The following is a 20,111-nucleotide window of genomic DNA, read 5'->3' as shown; positions in this document are numbered from 1 at the left end:
CAAGAGCTGGTCACACACTACAATACAATACAAGGAATATAAAGACGCATACTCTGTTCCGCATGACCTTTCTTCCTTCGTGATCAATTTTTTTAGTTTTCTTTTTTTTTTTTTTTTTTTTTTTTTTGTTTTGTTTTGTTTTTTGCTGTTACTGTTGTTAAATACCTTCTGTCTTGAGAACTCCTCTTCCTTTGGCTGATCCTGCTGACTTCTGTGTGAACAGATCAGGCATGAGCAAGGACAGAATTCCGGTCCATCTTGCACAGACAGCACATATTTCTGTTTTGCTGTAACTGTTTATGAGAGTAAGCACACAGAGGACACGTATAAAGATCTGGATCCAGCATACCACACATTGTACAGCATATTTGGTGTCATTGGCCTACGCTGCCTTTTATTTACCTGCTAAGTGTCTAAAATCAAATAACTTCACAGGTTTCAGACCACTTTTTCTCCACTCTCCAGCTGGCAGATTGAAACTGGATTATAGGATAATCCCAAATGTCATCACAATTGCTACCTATGCTACATCGGTTCCTTATGTTTAAAAAATTGTGACATACTTGGATTTATTTATTTATTTTTAATTAAGTAGGGTGGAATTTTGCTACCTGCCAAAATTAAAGTTGATGAAAAATGACAGGATTAGGAAACTATGAAAGATTTTCTAGGGGTTTTGTAGTTCAGGTGCTGGAAACATGCTGAAGGGAAGTACTGAGAAGGCTGGAAATTAATGCTGTGCCACCTTCATACGGGTGGTTATTGGAATCCAGGTATTCTGTATTGGCAGAAAACCAGTATTAGGAAGTTGGTGTTTTATTTATGTAGGGGCTCAAAACAGTTGGCACTCAGCTTTATGGCTGCTTTGCATAGAAAATAGCAAACTGCTTGGATTGCTAGAATTTTGAACTCTTGAGGCTAGGTTCACCTAGTCTGACAGCAGTGGTTGCTGATAGCAGTGAACACGGTTTATGAAGATGCTTTTCTCAATGGCAGTAGAAGAATCATATTAATTAAACAGCCATCCTGATTCACATTATTGTGTAGCCACAAGTGGGCCTTACGATAAGAAGAAAAAAGGCCTGGAACTACTGTTTTTTAAGGCTAAAAGCAGTGAAGAAGAAGAATGGATTAAAGGAGCCCAAGAATTCATAGCTTTGAAAATGGAAAGGAGAAATTTAAGCTACAGGTAGGGAAATTGTGGTTGCAAAATAGGGGTGCTCCAAGGAAAGGGTTGGAAAGTTGTTTACTCATGGGCTTGAAGGTGTTGTCCCGTGAAACATAAAACATTGTACCATGGAAAATTCTCCTTTGCCACTTGCTAACTTCTAACCCTAGCCAAGGTTTACATTTTCCCTCATTTGTTAAGATTGTAGAGGCCACAGTTCTATATGTTGCTTATGTAGGAGTCTCTTTTAAGGAGGCTCAACTCACTTAACCTTCTTTAGAACTATTATGATGTGTTGAGGACTGTAACACCTACAGATGTTTTCTCCTGGTGTCTTAATTATTTTTGGCCCACTTTTGTACCCCCTTTTTTCCATTATTTCCATTTAGTTTTTGAGCCATGGCATCCCAGAATGCTATCTCTACGTATGCCTGTATACTATTACGGATACAGGCATGCTACCTATCCACTTCTGCACAGCATTCCCCTTATATCCAAACAGCACATTAGCTTTTTTCTTCACATATTTTGCCTGAGAGTTCAAATTGAGCTGGTCGTGCTGAAATCTCTGCATTTGGACGCATTGACCTGCACTTTGCTGAATGGTTACCTATTCAGTGGAGGGTTTATGCTCCAACAGCCATCTCTTTTCTCTGTATATACAATCTCCACAAGCTTCTTTTTCTTCTGTCCTTTCTGTTCTACCATTGATGGATTTTCCTTCCCCATCCAGGAAGAGGCTTATCCTAAACTGGAAATGGTTTTTTAAATGCTGCTTTATTTTTTTTGGCACTATGAGTCCCTGGCATTTCACTCTTTTAGCTTGAGTTTTATTGCAGGCTGTGTTTTTTAAAGCCTAATAACATTCTTTGTCATCAATCTTCTCTGTGTTTTTCAGGGAACATATATATATATATATATATTTACATATACACATATGCACATACATACATACATATATATATATACATATATATATACATATATATATATACATATATATATATATGCTTTTTCTTAATGTTTTAGTATTACTTTCACACAATATTTTAGCCAGGACAGTTTTTGACCAATGGGAAGTTAACTGGCTGCATGGGGAGTAGGGTAAATACTTCATTTACTTGGAATAAATACTCCAAATAATCCCTGGAAAGCTTTTAAAACAAACAAACAAAAAGCAACAAGAGAAAAAGAAAACCAACGCGTTATGACTAGAGGCTTAAGGAGCAGTCATTGTCTTTGCTAAGGGAAATGGATGGTCTGCCAAGGAAAGTAGATACTCTGTGAAAAAGCCTCATGATTGTGCTAGTCTGAGCTCATTGGATTGGGTTTGTTGTAGGTAAAAGCTGTAATTATAAATCTCTCTTCTTCACACGGTCTGGAAATGTTCAGGTTATCCTGCATTACCCAGCGCAGTATGGCACGGCGATTACACTCCCTACACCCCTGCAGGCACACCATCATCTCTGGAGGATATTGGGTGCTTCATTCAACAAATCTTAGGGGATGATGGCTGTTGGCAACTTCCTGCTCACCCACAAGTTACACAACATGCATCTTCTTCCATCTTTTTCTACTGACTCATCAGATATAGGAACTGGGGTCTGAAGCTAAATGTGAAAGCCAAGTCAGGTTCTTCCTTTGGGAGGAGTTGGACCTTTAGTTTGTCTGTCCTACACTAGACACTGAGGGTGCCATATGCTAGAGCAGTCAAGCTGAGAAGGCACGTTCGTTCTGTTTTCTACAGGACTACAAATGTGCATGTTAATTCACCTCCTGAAGTTTGTAAAATGAGGAGCTAGTAAGCGTTCTACTTTCCTTCCCTAGTCAGAGTCTGCTGGTAAGTGAATAGTTGTTTCACAAGATAGGAGAGAACTAACAAAACTCAAAACCATCATGGTGCACACTCTGTTCGGTACTTTGACGCTCAACTTAATGAAAGATGTGCATCAAACATTTGTCACTTTCTGCAAGTTATAAAACTGTAAAGCTGCCATTGAATTCTGAGATTTGTCTTCCCATCTAAAGCAAAACATAATTACCATTTCAGCTTGACTGCACCTCTGGATGGCATCCCTGGTTTTAAAGCAGCAAAGAAAAATAAGTGCCTAATCTTCCATAATGAGGAAACCAACCAAGGTGTGCCTGTGGTGTTATTAAGTGTGCCGTGCATCAAGGATAAAAGGGACCATAGAGGAGGAGAGTTTCGCTGGAATCATGATCCAGTTGTTAGGCCAGTGGGGCATGCTATATTTTCCATTTCTCACATCGCCAGTAGGCACATGAGTAATCATGTGGCACGGGAGAGAAAGAAAAGTACTGAAAAGAGCGTGGCGGGCAAACGCGTCGGGGTTTAATGAATGTTGTGCTCGAGTCCAGGTGCTTGTTCCCAGCAAAGTGCCTGTATGTCACTTATTATTTAGACTCACTAACACTTGCTCAAGGTGCCAGAAAATAAAAACAGACGCTGACACGTAGCGGGCACAAAATGAGACTGCAACAGCGCAGATGCGAGGTTGGGTTTCACGCTCTGGCGTTTGTGAACATGGCGCGAGGGGGATCGGTTTCAGAGAGGCCGACCGGGCCGCCCTCCAAATGAGGCGTTCCACATGGTTTCACATCAAACAATTGCCGGAGTGACACATTTGTTGTTTCCACTCACGTGATAACACGGCAATGCGATAGTGCTTTCATTGAGGATTTATTGATCAGGCTGTTTTCCTAATGTGCTTTGAGCAGCAGTAGTACAAGTTCTGGATGGCGCGTTCCTGTGTCTTACTGGCTCGGAGAGGCACACAGCAGCCATTCGTCCTGATCAGTTACCGTCAAATACTTTCCCCCAGGCCCAGAAAATAACTTCTCTTGCATGGAGGAGTAGATGTGTGCCATGAGAACGAAGACTAGTATGAAACGTGCCCACCTGTGGGTTGTCAGCCACAGGAGACCTATTTGGTGGTGTGTGGGTGAAGTGCAAGAAGTTAGCGTGAGGCTTCTCTTCTGGGTGTTTTCAAAGCAAATTTGGCATTTAAACCACGTTCAGAAGAGTTTTGCCAGGGTTTGGAAACCTTGCCAGCTTCTTTCCTGATCCAAGGACAAGTTCTTTATATGGCAATACAAGAAACTTCGTGAATGTCAAATTGACTTATGTCTCGGAGATGAAAGAAACATGCCATGGGAAACCAAAAGAGTGTTATAAAACAAGGCAATGGGACTGTATTTCTTGTAAGATTTAAAGGTATTGGTAACAAGGTAAGACAAGAGCACCATCACAAACCAGGAGCCTATTGTACTAGCCAGTGGGCAACAAACAGAAAGGTATTGCTGCCCCACAAAGTTTCTGAGAGGTATCTGGGAGCTTTTTCCCTGAGACGTTTTCTAATGGAAAGTGGAATTTCCATAAAATTAAAAAAACATTAATTCAGAAAACATCTGATGATGCCAAAAATATCAGTTCTTCTGTTGGGAAAATCTCAAAGAAATTTTATTTGAGCATGTATGATTCAAATTAAAATATTTTGTTTTATTGAATCTGACTCTACTTACTTTGTTTTGAGTCAATTAGGTATTAAGTTACTTCTATTAATGCTGCAAGCACCTTCTCACTGTTATACTTCAGTCTTTCCCATGAGCTATTTTAGTAACTTAATACACGTATCTCTTGTCCAAACTTGTTTTATCCATCCCAAGAATCATTCTGCACACCTAATAGAAAATGGGGTATGGCCAAGGACTACAGCTCCCATAAGTCAATATGCAAAAGTAGGACAGTTAGGGCAAAATAGGAGAAAATGTAACATTTCAGGTTGTTTCAATGCATCGCAATAGGGTGTTTAATTTTTGAGAATATTAGCATGTTTTGTTTTGATTTGACGGCATGAAAATGAATCAGCTTGACATTTTGTCCACTAGACAGATATTGAAAGGTGTGAAAAATTTATGCAGACACAGGAAATAAAACAAATGTCGAAATGTCAGAATTTTCCATAAAGCTGAAATTCTGCATTTTTCTGTGCTCTTCAGTTTGTTCCATGCTCAGAGTTGTCTCAAGAGCTCTCTCTGTGTTAGTTGTTCTAGCAAACTTCCAAGATACATCTTTGTAAGGTCACTGGGCTATAAGTATGCATTTACTTATTTCAAGTTATTTTGCATGTTTTCATCCTAGATTGTTCCATCTTCCTTTTTTTTTTTTTTTTTTTTGTACAATAATCTTACAGATTTGCATAGTGTTTGCATTAGAAATAACACAGATGCTGATGTTCTAGAAAGCCATTTAACCTGAAAGAAGGACTCTGCTGGAATTTGTATCTGGTTCAGATGGGGAAGGGGTCCTTAATCGATTTGCTCCGGGGTATTTTCATGTTATCTTGCTTGAGGCTGGCCTTAATTCTGATGGATCCACATGTTTTCACAACCTGATGTTGTTTAGATCCTGGCTTTTGGCTTGGGTTAATATTAAGTAGAACTCTAGTGCTCAGAAAAGGGAATAGAAGCATATTTTTAGACGTTACATATATAAATGCCATTTTAATTTTCTGAGTTTAATTCAACTGTAGGGAAGAGGGTGTAATATGTCTTTAAGACATAGGACAGTGATTAACTATTTCTTATATAAATACCTGGAGATTTGAACGAATCTGCAGTATCTATACGTGATAGCTCTGCTGTGATCAAACAGTTGTGGTTTTGTGTTCAAACAATCCCTTTTCTTTGTGATCTTGTGCGGTGGGTGTGGCATTGAAAAGAGGGATTTGACGGTAAAATCCATCTCCGAAGGAAGACCTGTCTGCTAAGGCAGAGCAAGTAGGGGCAGCGATTAAACTCTACCCACACACTGCTTTGATGGCAGCCAGGGGTAGTGTTACACGAGGGAAGCGCGCACAAATGACTTGTGCAGCAGATGAGAGAAACCTCACCCTTTCTGCCAGGAAAGAAGACAAATATTTAATTTGTGTCTCCCGAGAAGCGATTTTTTTTTATTATTATTATTACTATGAAAGCAACAAAGCCACTAAATTCCCTTTTGATGTAAAAAGGCCATTATAAATTGGGGTTTTAAGTTTAACAGATTTCTTTTGCCTTCATTACAAACAGCACCGGCTTTAAAAGAAACGTTGCCAGCTCTGCTGTTTTATAGACTTGAGCTCTCTGCAGCGGATGGAGCGACCACAGTTTATGCCTCCATCTGCTGAGCAGCAAGGGCCAGATCCAGCAGCCCTGTGCACCGCTGGCTTGCCCAAGGCGAGGGGAAAGGGAGGCCTTGGTCAACACCGAGGGGTCGCATCCTGCCTGCAGGGCAGCCCTCGTCAGGCGTCGGCCTGTCTGCCGCCAGAAGTGACTCCCATCCAAATGGGAGAAGGCAAGCCAAGGCAAAAGTCCTGGCATCGCCAACAAAAAGAGTGTCTGCCAGGCCTGGACGTGGCTGCGTATCGGAAAAGCAGAGCCTTGTCTGCGTTGGGGAATGGCATGGGTTCAGCACATGACAGACAGCCCTTGGCTTGGCCCCGCCGGGGCTGACCTTTGCGGTAGGTGGGAGGGCAGGCCAGCGTTTGCCTTGGCCAGGCTAATCAGGGCTTGTTCCCCCTGGAGGTGGCCACAAACCCTGACTGCTCCCTTCCCAGAGGTCCTGGTTTGTGTCAGTGGCATGACCGGCAGCATCTGACCCTCTAACATCCCATGGGGCAGTGAGCAATGACATGTCTTGCTGCTCATGTCCCTGGTCTCCTCAGAAAAAGCCCTAGCAAGGCAGCCTGTGTGCCTGGTTATTTCCCACAAAAATCTATTTTGTTCGAGAAACGCAATGTGAAAATGCCAGCTTTCTGAGCACCTGGGAAGGTGCTAAGGGGAAATGATTTTGTTCATGGCAAACCTGACTTTAAAGAGTTAGTGATGAACTAAGCTGGTACCTAGAATCACAGCATCACTAAAGTTGGAAAAGCCCTCCAAGATCATCGGGTCCCACCATCCCCCTACTACCACTGTCACCCACTAACCCATGTCCCTAAGCACCAGGTCCAATCTTTACTTCACCTCCTTGTAGTCACCCTCTGTGACAGGACAGTTACCTCGGTGAGCACTGTGTTTCCTTCAAAAGTTCAGGGCGGCATTTATGGGAAGACATTCCCTTTTTCACTCAGTTTTAAAAATAGTTAGTACATAGATGCATTCCCATAAGCTAAGTGGGTTCATGCTGAGGCGTGGGTGCAATTACAAAGTATACACGTGTAGATATTTTACAGTAAAACTGCAAGGCTACTTGGAGCTTTGTGTTCCCAAGAGAGAATGGAAGTCCCGTGTTGCTTTGATTGGAGGATGCTGGAATAGAAAGACATCAACATTTGGTGGGACCGACAACTGGAGCTCCAGATCTGACCTGCCGTAGAATACTTTTTTGCTTTGATTTAACATTTGCCCCACTCATTAGGTCCTCTTTGGTCCAGGTTGAAATCTATATCTGTAAACCTTATATGTGTTCAAGTGGCAGTTTTTTCCCCTCACTCTTGAAAGACAAAGGTCATAAGGGACATTCTTCTTGTGATCATAAGCCAGGTCCTGATCTTGTTTCCACAGCTAAATATCTGGAATAACATAATGCGTTTAGTAGATTTGCTTCAGATCTTTGGCCCTGTGAATGATACCGTGAAGGACTCTCCCATCCCGTTCACCGCACATTGCTCTGACCCAATGAGTCGAGTTACAGGCTCATCAAGGAAAATGTGCTTTCAAAAATGTGCGTGCAAACACACACGGGTTCGGAACGAGGGATGTGGTATGCGGCTCGCTGCAGTTTATTGTCAGAATGTTTCATGAGTTAAAGCCAACGACAGAAGTTGATGCTTGGACATCACCCAGTAAAGAAACTGTATCCCTCTGCAGAAGGCACTTTGAGTGGCTGGAAGAACCGCAGTGATAAATATATGCATACAAGCACATTTGCCCATCCTGCTATGGTTGATCTCCTCCCAAGCTTTCATCTAACTTCTGCTCTGGAAAATATCTCTGGTCATACACGGGGAAGGCTATATGTGGTAAAGTTTGAAGTCAACTCCTTTGCCCTCTTTGGTTCATGCTTAGGTATGGTGGTTGTCATCTCATGGTTATAGATGCACTGATACACCAGGAGCTGCTTAGTTAAGCATTTAGTTAAGCATTTAATATGAGGATGACCTTGTGAATCAAGGGAGCATTCAGCTTGCTTAAACCAAGCTCTGTGACATTATTTAGTTGGCTGTTCCAAATTCCCCAGCTTGTTAATAACATTAGGTGGTGTGAAGGTAGCAAACAAACCCCTGCGCTCTGTCCAGCTGCATTTCTCATCTCAGGAGATACCCGATCATCCTTCCTTCAAAGTGATCCTAATCACATAAAAGCAGAAGCTGTAATCATTCTCAGTGAACACAGTTTGCTGAGAATGGGTTCTTCTGTAGAATGGGAGAGGGAATGGGAATCTATGGTACAAAAGCTGATTCTGAATGAAATAGTTTGTTGGACACACTTATTCCACACTAAAAAGTGCTGCAGTCTGCCATTACCCATGGACGACAGTGGGGATAGATAGGTAAAGAAGAATTAATCATTGGTCTCCACTGAAGGGAGGGCTGTATGAGTACTTTGGTGAGCTTGAAACTCTCCTACCGCTGGTATGCTTCTGAACTAGACATCTTAGTGCATTCAGTCCTTTTGTCCAGAAACCATGAGAGTGATGTGGAGAGTTCAAAACACTGACACCGGGCTCTGTGAAAGGGCAGAGAAAGACCACAAGACCTGCAAAGCTGCTCCAGCCCTCCTTGGTCAGAGTATGTAAGCAGTCTTTACAAAAATCACCCAGCGATGTGTTTTCAGTGTTTCCTTCTAGGACATATATAGACCGTGTTTGTTGTTGTTGTTTTTTCCCCTCTCTTCTCACTTTTTTGTGAACACACCACAGGCTGATTGCCTTCATCAGTTCTTGTCTGGTCTCTGAAGATGGAATCTCAGCAAGCACATTTGGGCTGGGATCTGCTTGTGCCAGTGCAGCTGCACCGATTCACAACAGTAACACGATCCAGTTACTTTTTCTAGTAACACATTCACAAAACCTTGCTGTCTGCTTTCCCGACACTGCCTGGCTAGAGCCCACACGGGCAGATTAAATCTCCATTGAGCCCGGGCCCTTCCTCTTCCAAGGGTCCCTACATTTTGATGCCTCTTGCTAGGGTTTTTGCTCTACTCTCCAGTCTGTAACCCCAAGCAAAGCTCTCCAGACAGGCAGTTGGTGTCACTTTGTGATCTGCTGCGCCGCCATCTGCTGCTTTGCTCCCAGTTCACTGCTGCGTGAGCCTGGAGCCTGGCTGTAGTGTGCCCTCGCTGATGCTTAGCATTTGCTGAGAGGAATAGTTTACTGGTTTGCATTTTCCACTCTGTTTTCTTCCCCATCTTGGCTCCATTCTTTTGTCTTGTTTTTGCATTATTGGTCATGGCGTCTGGTTTCTAGTAGCATATTAGTAATGTAGGAAAAATGAACATAATTGCAAAAATACCACACAAAGGACTCGTATGTCGCTTTCATTGCTTAATCCGCTTGCTGGGAATAATTGAATGGGATTCCTTTTGTTTTGTAGCTGCTTGATTTGCTGGCTAGAAGTCCCCTCCTCCCATGCTTGACCCTGCAAATACTGATGGACAGACAATCTTGAGAGAAATAAGAACTGAATCCAGCCCTTTGAAACTGAGCCTGCTCTGGAGAGTCAGAAATGCTTGGTTGAAAGTACTAATACTTGTCACTTCTCACGTCCTAGGTGCTTTACAGACATTGGCAAAGATTCACTTAGGCTGCGGTGTGAACCCTGCTGTAAGTCGGTGATGATAAGCTCCGTGCTACTTTTGCAAAAGCCCGGAGTAACTCTGATATCGGGGGGGCATGCCACTTCAGCGTGGAGAGCCTCTCCCAGGAGAGCCATAATTCAGTGGTGTAGTAGTGGGAAATGGCCTTTAGAAGAGACCTTTCTTGTCAAAAATGCATTTTCCTGATTCTGTGTAGCTGCTACTGGTTCTGTTTAAAGCCTCGGTGGTCCAAATGTGTGTCATCACCCTTGTTTTAGATAAATGCGGTGGCTCAAGGTGGGCTCAAAGCCACAGAGCTGCTATTCACACCAGCAGGTTTCAGCTTCTGTCTCCTGCACAGCACACAGCAGTGTTAGGTCGCTTTGCACAGCTCCCATCGTGCTGGTGTTGCTGCTTGTCATCTCCTCCATGGCCTTGGCATTTGCTGGAATGAACATCCAGAGTGCAGGCAGAAATATTGTGGAAGGAAAGCAGAACAGGAGCAAGAGCTGCTGGGAGTACTGCAGAGAAAAACGCATCTGTCATTTCCCGGGCAGGCTTTGCAGGCTGCTATGACATACCCAAAACTCTTGAGCGTCTACACAGGGGCTGATCAGGAAACTGCATTTACTATTGCTGTGACAGTTTGTAATTGGAGAGGAAACTCTGTGTGTGTGATGTCCCAGAGACACGCTTTGGATCTTATTGGACCTGCTCATTGATGAATTTTTTGTTGTTGTTGTGAGCATTTGGTCTTCATTGATTTACAGCTGCTCATTTAATCCATAGACAGATTTTTTCTCCCCTTTCAAAATATAAAATGACTGGATATGAAGTCTCTGGAGACATGCTCCCAGTCTGGACTCAAACTCCAGCATTTCTTTATGATGGGAGCATGAGAGAAGCCTGTGTCCAAAGGCTCTCTCCTGGGATAGATCTGGGAGCTTTTTCTTTTCCCTTCCCTTCCAGTCAAATCCAATAACTAAATCTTTTCTTGCAAACAAATTGAGGTCTGCCTTCTCTTTCAGTCCAGGCACAGAAAATTAGTTCAAAAGGCCTGTCTCGTTTGTAAGGAGAAGGAAGTCATTTTGCCATGTGAGCAGCACTGGTGAGACAGCGGGATGTTGCACACAACCCAAACCACCCATGCATTAAAAAGCACATTGACTTACCGTGAAAAACTGCAAAAATATCAACAGGAGAAAGATAGGGCCCTAAAGGAAGAGATTTACAGAACTCCATCTGTAAACCTTATCAACAAGAAGATTGAGAGGTGACTTAATTGCAGTGTGCAATTACTTCATGGAAGCAAGGTACAGGATATCAAACAGCTCTTAATCTATCAAAAGAAAGTCATAAGGTGATAAGAGAGCTAAAAGGTGAGTCTGGACAAAAGCAAGCTAGAAACTAGCCAGGCAGTGGAGGTGAAAAGCCCCTGGGATGAGCTACCAAGGGAAAGGAGGGATTTTCCACCTTTTGATGTCTTCAGCTTATTTCTGGAAGCCTTCCTGGAAAATGTTTTTGCCAAATACAGGAGCATTGACCAGATGGGAGTTCAGATTAGATGATCAAACATTCTCCACTTGCCTTAAAGTCTATCCATTTTTTGTCAGACATGAGTGTGAGACAGAGGACATAGCTCTGGGGGGAGGCTCAGAAGACCTGGTGCATTCCCAGATCTGATACTGGAGTATTTTACAAACCTGGGGGAAATCAGCTTAGATGCTCATCCAAGATGACTTTTCCATACCGTACTTCAAGTGTTAAGCACGGGGATAACCAGCCTGTTTTCATTGTCGCTGAGCAGAAGTGAGAACTGGAAATGCTTTGCATCTTTATTATCCTGAAATAATGTACCTAAATAAAATTTGTATGATTTTTTTTATATATATATACTCAATTAGATAGCACACCTTCATTTTTCTGTATCTAACTGGCAATATTTGAGCGCATCCCACACATTGTGAAGCGTTACATAGAAGCTGTAAAAGTCATGCCTAGTATTTCATTCTGAATCAAACCGATAAATATCTCTTGCAGTATGTTGCTGTCTGTACGAGTGTCGGCCCGGGCTGTGGCAGCTTTATTGTGCAGCCATACAACATTCCTACCAATAATATATGTGTGCGAGCAGGGGAGAGAGGGAGGGCGGGAGGTAATTGTTTCACTGACAGAAAAGATGTAGACAGATGCACAGAAGCATTCTGGAACAAAAATGGGGCTGCATCCACTGAAACAACAGATGCTGCCTTGTGAAAATATTTTTTCCATTATAGCTCCAATGTCATCTCCCACTTATCTCCCAGAAGCGCAGAAGGAGCTCGTTTCAAGGGTACCTATTCTTGCCAGTGGCATTCCTCCTGCCTCGCAGCCTCAAAAAAGGGAATGGGTTTTTAACAGGCATCGTGGTGGGGGGACCATTTGTCTGCGATTAGGCCCGAGAAAGGAAAGAAACTTTTGTCCGAGTGAAAGGGAAGCTTGTAGTTCATTAAGTGGCGGGGGGATTAGCCATGTCGAGGGCTCTGTTCTCAACGAGTGCTGGAGAGGGCCGGGAGGGGAGGTCTCCCCCTAAGAACTTTCTTCCTTTTCTCTTCCATTCTGCGGGTCTTTAATGGCTTCCCCGCGGTGGGGCACGGCGTAAGTAGGGGATCCTGTCCTTATTAGCGGGCTTTCTCTCCCCCTCCAGCCCAGCCTCTCTTTATCATCCTGCCAGCTCATTATGGCCCCGCGAGGACTTCGCTGGGTTGGGGCTAAGCTGAAGGGAGTGAAAGAAAAGGGGCTGGGGGGAGGGAAGGGGACGCCAGGCAATTAATTTGGGAGCATTCAGGCCTGAGAATGTAGGCCACTCCAGAAGAAACAGTCCCCCAAAGAAAAGAGAAAATACAAACCTTTAACAATGTTTTCTTTCAGGGTTTTGGCTACTGTTGCATAAAACCCTCCAGAGCTTTGATTTTTTTTTTTTTTTCCACTACTAATTTGCCCTCACGGAGGAGTTTCTTCATAGAAATGTTTCCCTTCGCTAGGAGTTTTGAACTTCCCTCCGTTCCCAAATGCACTTTCTCTGGAGGCAGAGAAGCTTTATTTTTATTTATTATCATTATTATTTTTAATCGGGTGTCAATATTTGCCTTGCACCAAGTTTGTGTGCAGGTAAAACTCCCTCCGTCCTGAACGGGAACCTCTCTTGAGCATCGGCCAGCCCGGCCAGCAGGCTCAGGGCTCCGGGGCTCGCCTCCTGCTGTTCCTATGGAACATTCCTCTGGCAACCAAAATAGTTCTTGTTCTTCTCGGGGAGTGCGGCTGAATGCAGAATTAATGCAGGTTTAACTGGCACAGAGACCTGTCCGGGGAGCCTGCTTTGCTTTGCTCGTACAAACACTTGGAGATCCTGGGAAGGTTTTTTGTGGCCTAAATTCACTGTTAGACACCAATTTTGGAGTGCAGGGTTCGCTTTCCAGGGGCCTGAGCTCACCGCTCATTCCTCATCTGGAAAGAGAGTTTGGGAATAACGGTATTGTCAAGGGGATTACAGCAAAATAATTATTCTGGAGCCAGCTCCAAGCACAGATGCTCTCGGAGTTATTTCCCCTGGAGCAGTGGGAGTTTTGGTGGGCCTGGAGGTCCGGTCTCACTGCCTCCCCGTGCCAGCCTGCATATACAAAGGCATCCAAATCATTCAGCTTAATGAAAGAACAACAATTGAGGAATATTAAAAATATCTCCAATTAGAAGCAAAAAATAAAATCATCAGGTTACAACCCTCACTTACTTCCACATGTGTGTTCATACCCTCTTTTCATTTCCTGGTCAGTAAAAGCACACCAGTGTGCACACCTCTATGGATAAGGGATATATGGCTGAACATTAAAAGGTTGAGGCATTTTTTAAAAATATCTGGATGGATGGAGGTGGGCTGCTGACGAGGGAGCCTGTTTGAGAAGAGTCTGTGTTGTACCTCCTGCAAAACCAGCCATGTGTTCCTCAGGGCTTGCATTTCTGCGCTAACTGCATTCACCACATCACTGAAATACTCAGCCTATGCTGCATTTCCACTAGAGATGAGCCACAGCTGAACAACTCGCATGTCAGTTTGACTAAAGAAATCTGGACTCATTTATTTCTTATGGTGTTTCCTCTCAGTTTTGGCTGCCAGCTCGTTTGCCCTAATCTGCTTGGCTCCTCCGAACGCGTCTGCCTGTTTTTTCACAATTTTACGTGGTGTAGAAGAACAGCGTTCACAGCTCAGCTCTTTGTTACGAGGAGAAATCACAACTCAAATATTTGTTTTACAAAAGTCCCAGGGTAACGCGCTGACATTTGGTTGCAGACACGGCCATTGTAAAGGTGTGTTGAATCAGGGAGGGATGCAAACACCGGGTGGGAAAGGGCATCCACGCTGTGCTGGCAGAGCTTGAACCTACGAAATGGGACAAGTCTGGGATAATCGTGAGGCCCAGATGAGAGACGAGAGGAAGCCCAGAAAAGCTAGGTTGGCCGCACCACCAGCATTTCGTTGTGTCCAGCACAAGCAGCTTTTAATCACACCTGCAAGGCTGCGGAAGGGCTTGGTTGCCCTACAGAGAGATTGAGGTGAGCTGCTGCTGCTCTGTCATGCTGCCTGTGGTGCTATGCCATGGTGCTTCTGGCGTCTCCTGGCCCACCCCAGCACCCTGGGGCTCTGTGTTTTTGGGAAATGACCTTTCCCAGTCTGCGAAGGGCAGCGAAGACGATTTGTTTCGCAGTGGCCTGTGGTTAGAAACGTAGGTGCCAAATTCTTGGCTTGAGCATTTGTTTAGCAGCTGAGTCGCCTGTTTCTATCTGCAGACAGGGTTTAGGCACATAAACTGAGTGCATTATCGGGAATGCTATCTTCACTTGTTTTCTCCGTTTCCCTTTTCACTTCCTTTTTGGCCAAGGTTAATTCAGAGCTCTCATGGGTTCCCACTGGAATGACTGGAGTACGTTTCTTGATGTTTTCCAATCTGTTTTCCAAGCAAAGGCTGCTGGTACGCGGCACTATAAACACCAGCACGAGGTTCGTACTGGCCATCAGCAGCTCTGCCTTCCAGCACCTTTCCGCAGGATGAGCCATGGAGCAGGGGGTGGCGGGTAAACAGAATAAAACTGTGGTGAGAGGCAGCATCTGCCTTTCCCATCAGGGCAGAAGCAGAGCAGCTACCCCTTTTATTTTTAGCAAGCGGGTTTTGCAGACACGTGATATTGCAGTGAGTTAGAGGTGGTCAGTTAAATGGCTCTTTTGGCAAGTTACGCTCCTCCTGGAGCCTCCTCACGATGGAGCGGGGCTGAGCTGGGCCCTGGACCTGAGCCCGGGTCCCATCCCTGGCTGTCCCTCCTGCACAGTTTGCAGACGCAGATATGGATTCATAGCCCGCAGGGAGAAAAGTTGCTTTTTAATTACAGATGAAGCTAATCAGTTAGATAAAATGACAGCCCACTTGGGTTTTAGCACAGAACTCATGCTGCATTTTTTTTTTTGCAGTGATTACAAAGCCAGATCCTCCCGTTTCTCTCTTCCCCACCCCCATTTGTGTATTCAGTGGTATTTCTGGGTTTTGGTCTGGTCCAAAAGCAAAAATGCTGAGCGGCAATAAAAATCAAGGTTAATGTACCATAATATTGAGTCAAGCAACTTGTAAAAATTCTTGCTTTAGTTTCTTTTAGTTCGCACACATAAGGTTCAGAACTTTTTACAGCAATATTTGCTATTGCAACATGCTGTTATTATGACAGCTTTTAATTTTAGAAATCTTGAGAATCTCCTTGGAAACTATTTTTAGGTCGTCTACTCGAGTCTGCTAGCGCTTTTTATTTTTGTTTAATTACTGCACACATCATTTTGCTTTAATGCTGTTTTCATTTCATGACATGGACTTTTTTTTTTGAGTGAACTCAAACATACGAGCATTTCATTTGCTGATGTATATACTGAAAAAAATGACTCCCTCCAGAGCGGGATGCTTTGCTCCATCCCTTTTCTGATCATCTGTCCCTTTCTCTTGTTTTGGGTGAGTCTTCTCCATGCATCCCAGTCACTGAATCAGTTCAAATCAGCCTGCCCCTTTTTTTTCTTTTCATCACTTTTTTACCTAGTAAGTAGCTTCCATCATTATTCCAAATCACCCAACTGCTCTCTTTCGGCTTTTCCTTTACTATAATCTTGATATCCACAAAGCTCATTGCCACACTTCAGAGGCCAGTTTGGGAAATTATCAGCATGCCTGTGCTTTTATGAGGACTCCACAGTGGAGAAATTGGATATATTTATGTCCAAATAAGAATGACAAGGGCTGAAATGCATGGAAACATTTTAATCTAGTATGTTAATAGCTATTTTCCTGTCTCAGAAATGTCTGTTCTCTACTCAGGCAAACGAAATGAAATGCAAAAAAGTTATGAATAACATCTAATTGAAAAGCCACCCCTGGTTTTAGATCTTAGAGCAGAAATTAACCATGACAGATGCTCCTGGAAGGTATTTGTCAATGCTATTATGCAGAATTCTGAAAAAGTGCCATTTTTCCTAGTAGACTGTTATCAGGAGCAGTTATGTGTTTTGCCTAAAGACTATTGCTTCCATTGTTTTTGAACTTTACACCAGACATACTCTATCACGAAACTAATCACTTGTCTTGCGACAAAATAAACCATTCCATTTCTTTCCTTCTTTCTTTTTTTTTTTTCAAGGCACCTCATTATCAACTTTGGAAGGAAGTTGAATTTATAAAAAGATAAGTCATGTAAATAAGCTGGAAAAAATCTAATGAAAGTCCTTTGTCTTCTTTGGCAAGCACAGCTCCATTAAACCGTGATTCTCCTTTGAAGCTTCAATTACCTGACTTACCAGGGCTGGAGCGGAGGAGAAATGGCTAATATTTCTGAACAATGTGCATGTGTGTACGTAAGGGGAAGTTATTACCTTTGGAAAAAGAAAGTCTGAGCATGCTTACAGATTGCAGTTTTATTGTTTTGGCCAGCTGCTTAGAATCACAGGATGAAATTCATCCCTGATGTTTCTCCACCGTAAGCAAGCAGAGGAGCAGGGCCAGCAAATGCTGTCTCCTGTATAATTCCAGTGGAATAGCACCAGAGGTGCACGTGCCCCGTTCCCGTTCCCACTCGCACCATCGCACCCACCCGTATGCACACGTCTGGGGCTCCCCATGCTGCTTTTGTTTCAAGCACATCAGAAATGCCACACATTTCTCCCCCACCAGTGCTCCCTGGGCTGCGTTGCGCAGGATACCTTTGTCCTTTATTCTTTACCACCGTGCTTAATGTCCCTTCTGCCCATTTAATGGTAAATGTCAAATTCTCCTTGCCGTTTTCTGGATATGCCTCCACCGCTGTCTTCGGTGTAATGGAGTGATGACAGATGCGATTAGACTGGGCGTTGTGAGGAGCAGCATCCGTCTAGCCATGGTGGTGTGAAGGTCTGCGTGTCTTATCATACTGGTAGGGAGACCAAATCAGAGTAACTCAGGAATCCGGAGTATTTGGGTAAAATCACCCCTGCTGAGCTGTGTGCTGCCTGGAGAGCTGCTTTAATGTGCATCCTCTGGACTCAGCCAGACTCCAGGAATTGCCACCGAGATCTGTAGGACTTGCAAGCAGTAAGACCTCTCTACCTTTTCCCAAATGACACTTTTTATCCTGCAGTCAAGCATTCAGCTGATGCGCAAGTGAGCTGCATACATGAAGCTTGCTACGGATTTCGTACAAATGATTTTAATCCTTCTAAAAGCCCCCCCCATCACTCTGGGTTGTGTAAATAAGCTAAAAAAATGAGGGCTAAAAACATGGATTTTCTGTTCTTTGCTGGAATGCTACTCCGGTGTAACTGAGAGGAGAATTTGACCTGCTGTATCCGCTTTTGCAGAGTTCAAACCATAATTCCAGGCCAGATTCTAATCTGTGTCTCTCGCTCATATTTCACTGAAGCTCTCAAAAAATACACATGCTGCAGACCGAAGTGCAGCAGTGCAGGCTGTGAGTGACTATTATCTGGCCTGAAGGGTCTTCTGGCAAAAAAAAAAAAAAAAAAAAAAGATAGTGATCAAATTGCTGAAGTGAACAACTGATGGGTTTTTTTGAGTCTTTAATTTGTTTTCCTTTGCTTGGAAAAGCAGAGCACGTTTGTCTTTAGAGCAAGAGGCAGATATTGATAGCGCTACTTAAGTGAGCGAAATAAAATGCTTGCAATGACAGTTATCAAAGGTTAGGTCCCCGGAGATAAAAAGCTTTTGTGTGCATGGGCGCTCCAACCCAATCTTTCTGTGGGCCCACATAAAGTATACAACAATGTGCTTCCCTTCTGAACTTTTTTGGGACATGGTATGGAAAGACTGTCGCAGTCTTCGTGTAGTCAAATCCCAGATGGGTATTGGTTTCAAAGGGAACGATGACTAGCCAGTATGTTAAATATTTTAATTCAGTAAAGCCTCCTGTTCTCCTTGATGTTTGCTAAAGTTACGTTCAGCAGCTGTAGAGGAGAATGTGCACAAGAAACCGAAGGAGAATCCCGTGTCCTCTCTCCTCTTGCCTAACCAATAAATTTTAGCACTGAGTAGGCAGGCACAAGCCCTCCTCACCTTGGCCCGTGGGGTTGGGAGATGGGCAGCGAGGGGCTTAGATGGAAGTGGAGCTGCGAGCAGCTGGCCCAGGTGCTCCAAAATGGCACTTTAAAAGCTATTAACATAGTGAAGGCTTTTGAAGGCTGCAGAACCATTTGTAGCGTAATCCTTCCGTTTTTCTCCCGCAGCCCGCTGCATGCTGTGGCTATTAGACACTTGTGCGGATGAAGCCCACCACGCGCATAGCTTTGGGGAGGAAAACTGCAATAGGTGCTTGCTTTAAAGGCAGGCAGCTGCAGATAATTGCTGTTTGTGCTCCGAGCCTGATACAGGCAGGCAGTCGCATCTGGCCTGCCTCACTTTTAGGTAAACTTGAGTTTTCCCAGACTCCTGGGTCTGGGCAGGACTTCTTGAAAGGTAAGAAATTAGTAATAGCAAAGGGTTGCAGGGGGAAGGGTTGCCTTGAACTTCACAGTGCCAATACACAGTAGTGAAGAACAATTCTTTCTACAACACGTGAGAGTTATTTGTAAGCAATTTCTGGAGAAAGGGACAACTTTTGCAATCAACCAGTACAACGGCCTCTACTTCAGAGCAACTGCCCCGGCTTCTGGTTCCTTGTGCTTTCTTCTGCTATTTTTTGGCTTCTGTCAGACCTGTCTGATCATACCTTGCCTAAGCCATGAATCAGAGTCTTTAGACCTGCTAGATTATCCCTGTGGATTTAAGGCAAACCTGTGGGGCTTCTTGATCCGTAGCTGATTTCTCACTGATGCTCCACTTTTCTCTGAGCACCTTCTTGGCTCTGGACTGCCCTGCTTGGCCAGGCTGGAGCAAAGATGGGAGATATCTGCTTCCCATGCTGAATATGCAACAGTTAAAATATAAAAAAAATTAAACCTTTTTTTTTTTTTCCTGGTATTAATAAGCCTGAAAATGTTCTCAGCTGTGCCTTTGCACTACAGGTGTCTCTGCTTTTATGTTCTGTAAGTTATGAGGCATTTAGCTCATTTTCCAAGAGCATCTCCTTTACTTTTCACAGGGCAAAGCTCAAATGTGTCATTATGCACTACCTGCGGCTGGTTAAATCAGTTTCCCTTAACAACAATTTTTTCAGTGCTGAGTATTTGATCAGCTTGTTTCTTTTCATTGTAATTTATTGCCAGTTATGTTTTCCTTGTTCAAAAGCAGTAATGTATGACATAAAAGCCAGCTTTCCCCTGCCTCCTGGGCTGTGCTTGTCAACTGTGTTCACTCATAGCTGCTGCCGTTTTAATAAACAGTTCCTGCTCTCAGATCTTGAGGATACATGATTAAAAAATCCAGCAGCCAAGACCCACAGCGAAATGCAGTGATTATGATGCAAAAGGCGAGCCTTCAACTTATCTTTCACCTTAGGGAAATGGGGAAGGTGGAAAATATTATACTTGTTATCCATTCTTTCTCCTTGCACAGAGTAAGGCCATCTAAACAAGTACATCCTTACCTTTCTGAGAAAGTTTGTCTTGCAAACTAAAGGGTTTCAACATATTTGTGATGCCCGCCCAGTTACA

General features: G+C 43.6%; 1 protein-coding gene across 2 annotated transcripts in view; it reads left to right on the top strand.

Moving 5' to 3' along the window:
* The window catches only part of FGFRL1 (fibroblast growth factor receptor like 1), a 167,161-nt gene that overhangs the window by 114,125 nt on the left and 32,925 nt on the right, over positions 1-20,111 (top strand). The gene's annotated exons all lie outside the window — the stretch shown is intronic.

This window comes from Oxyura jamaicensis, chromosome 4 (genome assembly GCF_011077185.1).
Source record: "Oxyura jamaicensis isolate SHBP4307 breed ruddy duck chromosome 4, BPBGC_Ojam_1.0, whole genome shotgun sequence".
In the NCBI taxonomy this organism is placed as follows: Eukaryota; Metazoa; Chordata; class Aves; order Anseriformes; family Anatidae; genus Oxyura; species Oxyura jamaicensis.
This window is presented reverse-complemented; position numbering and strand designations above follow the sequence as displayed.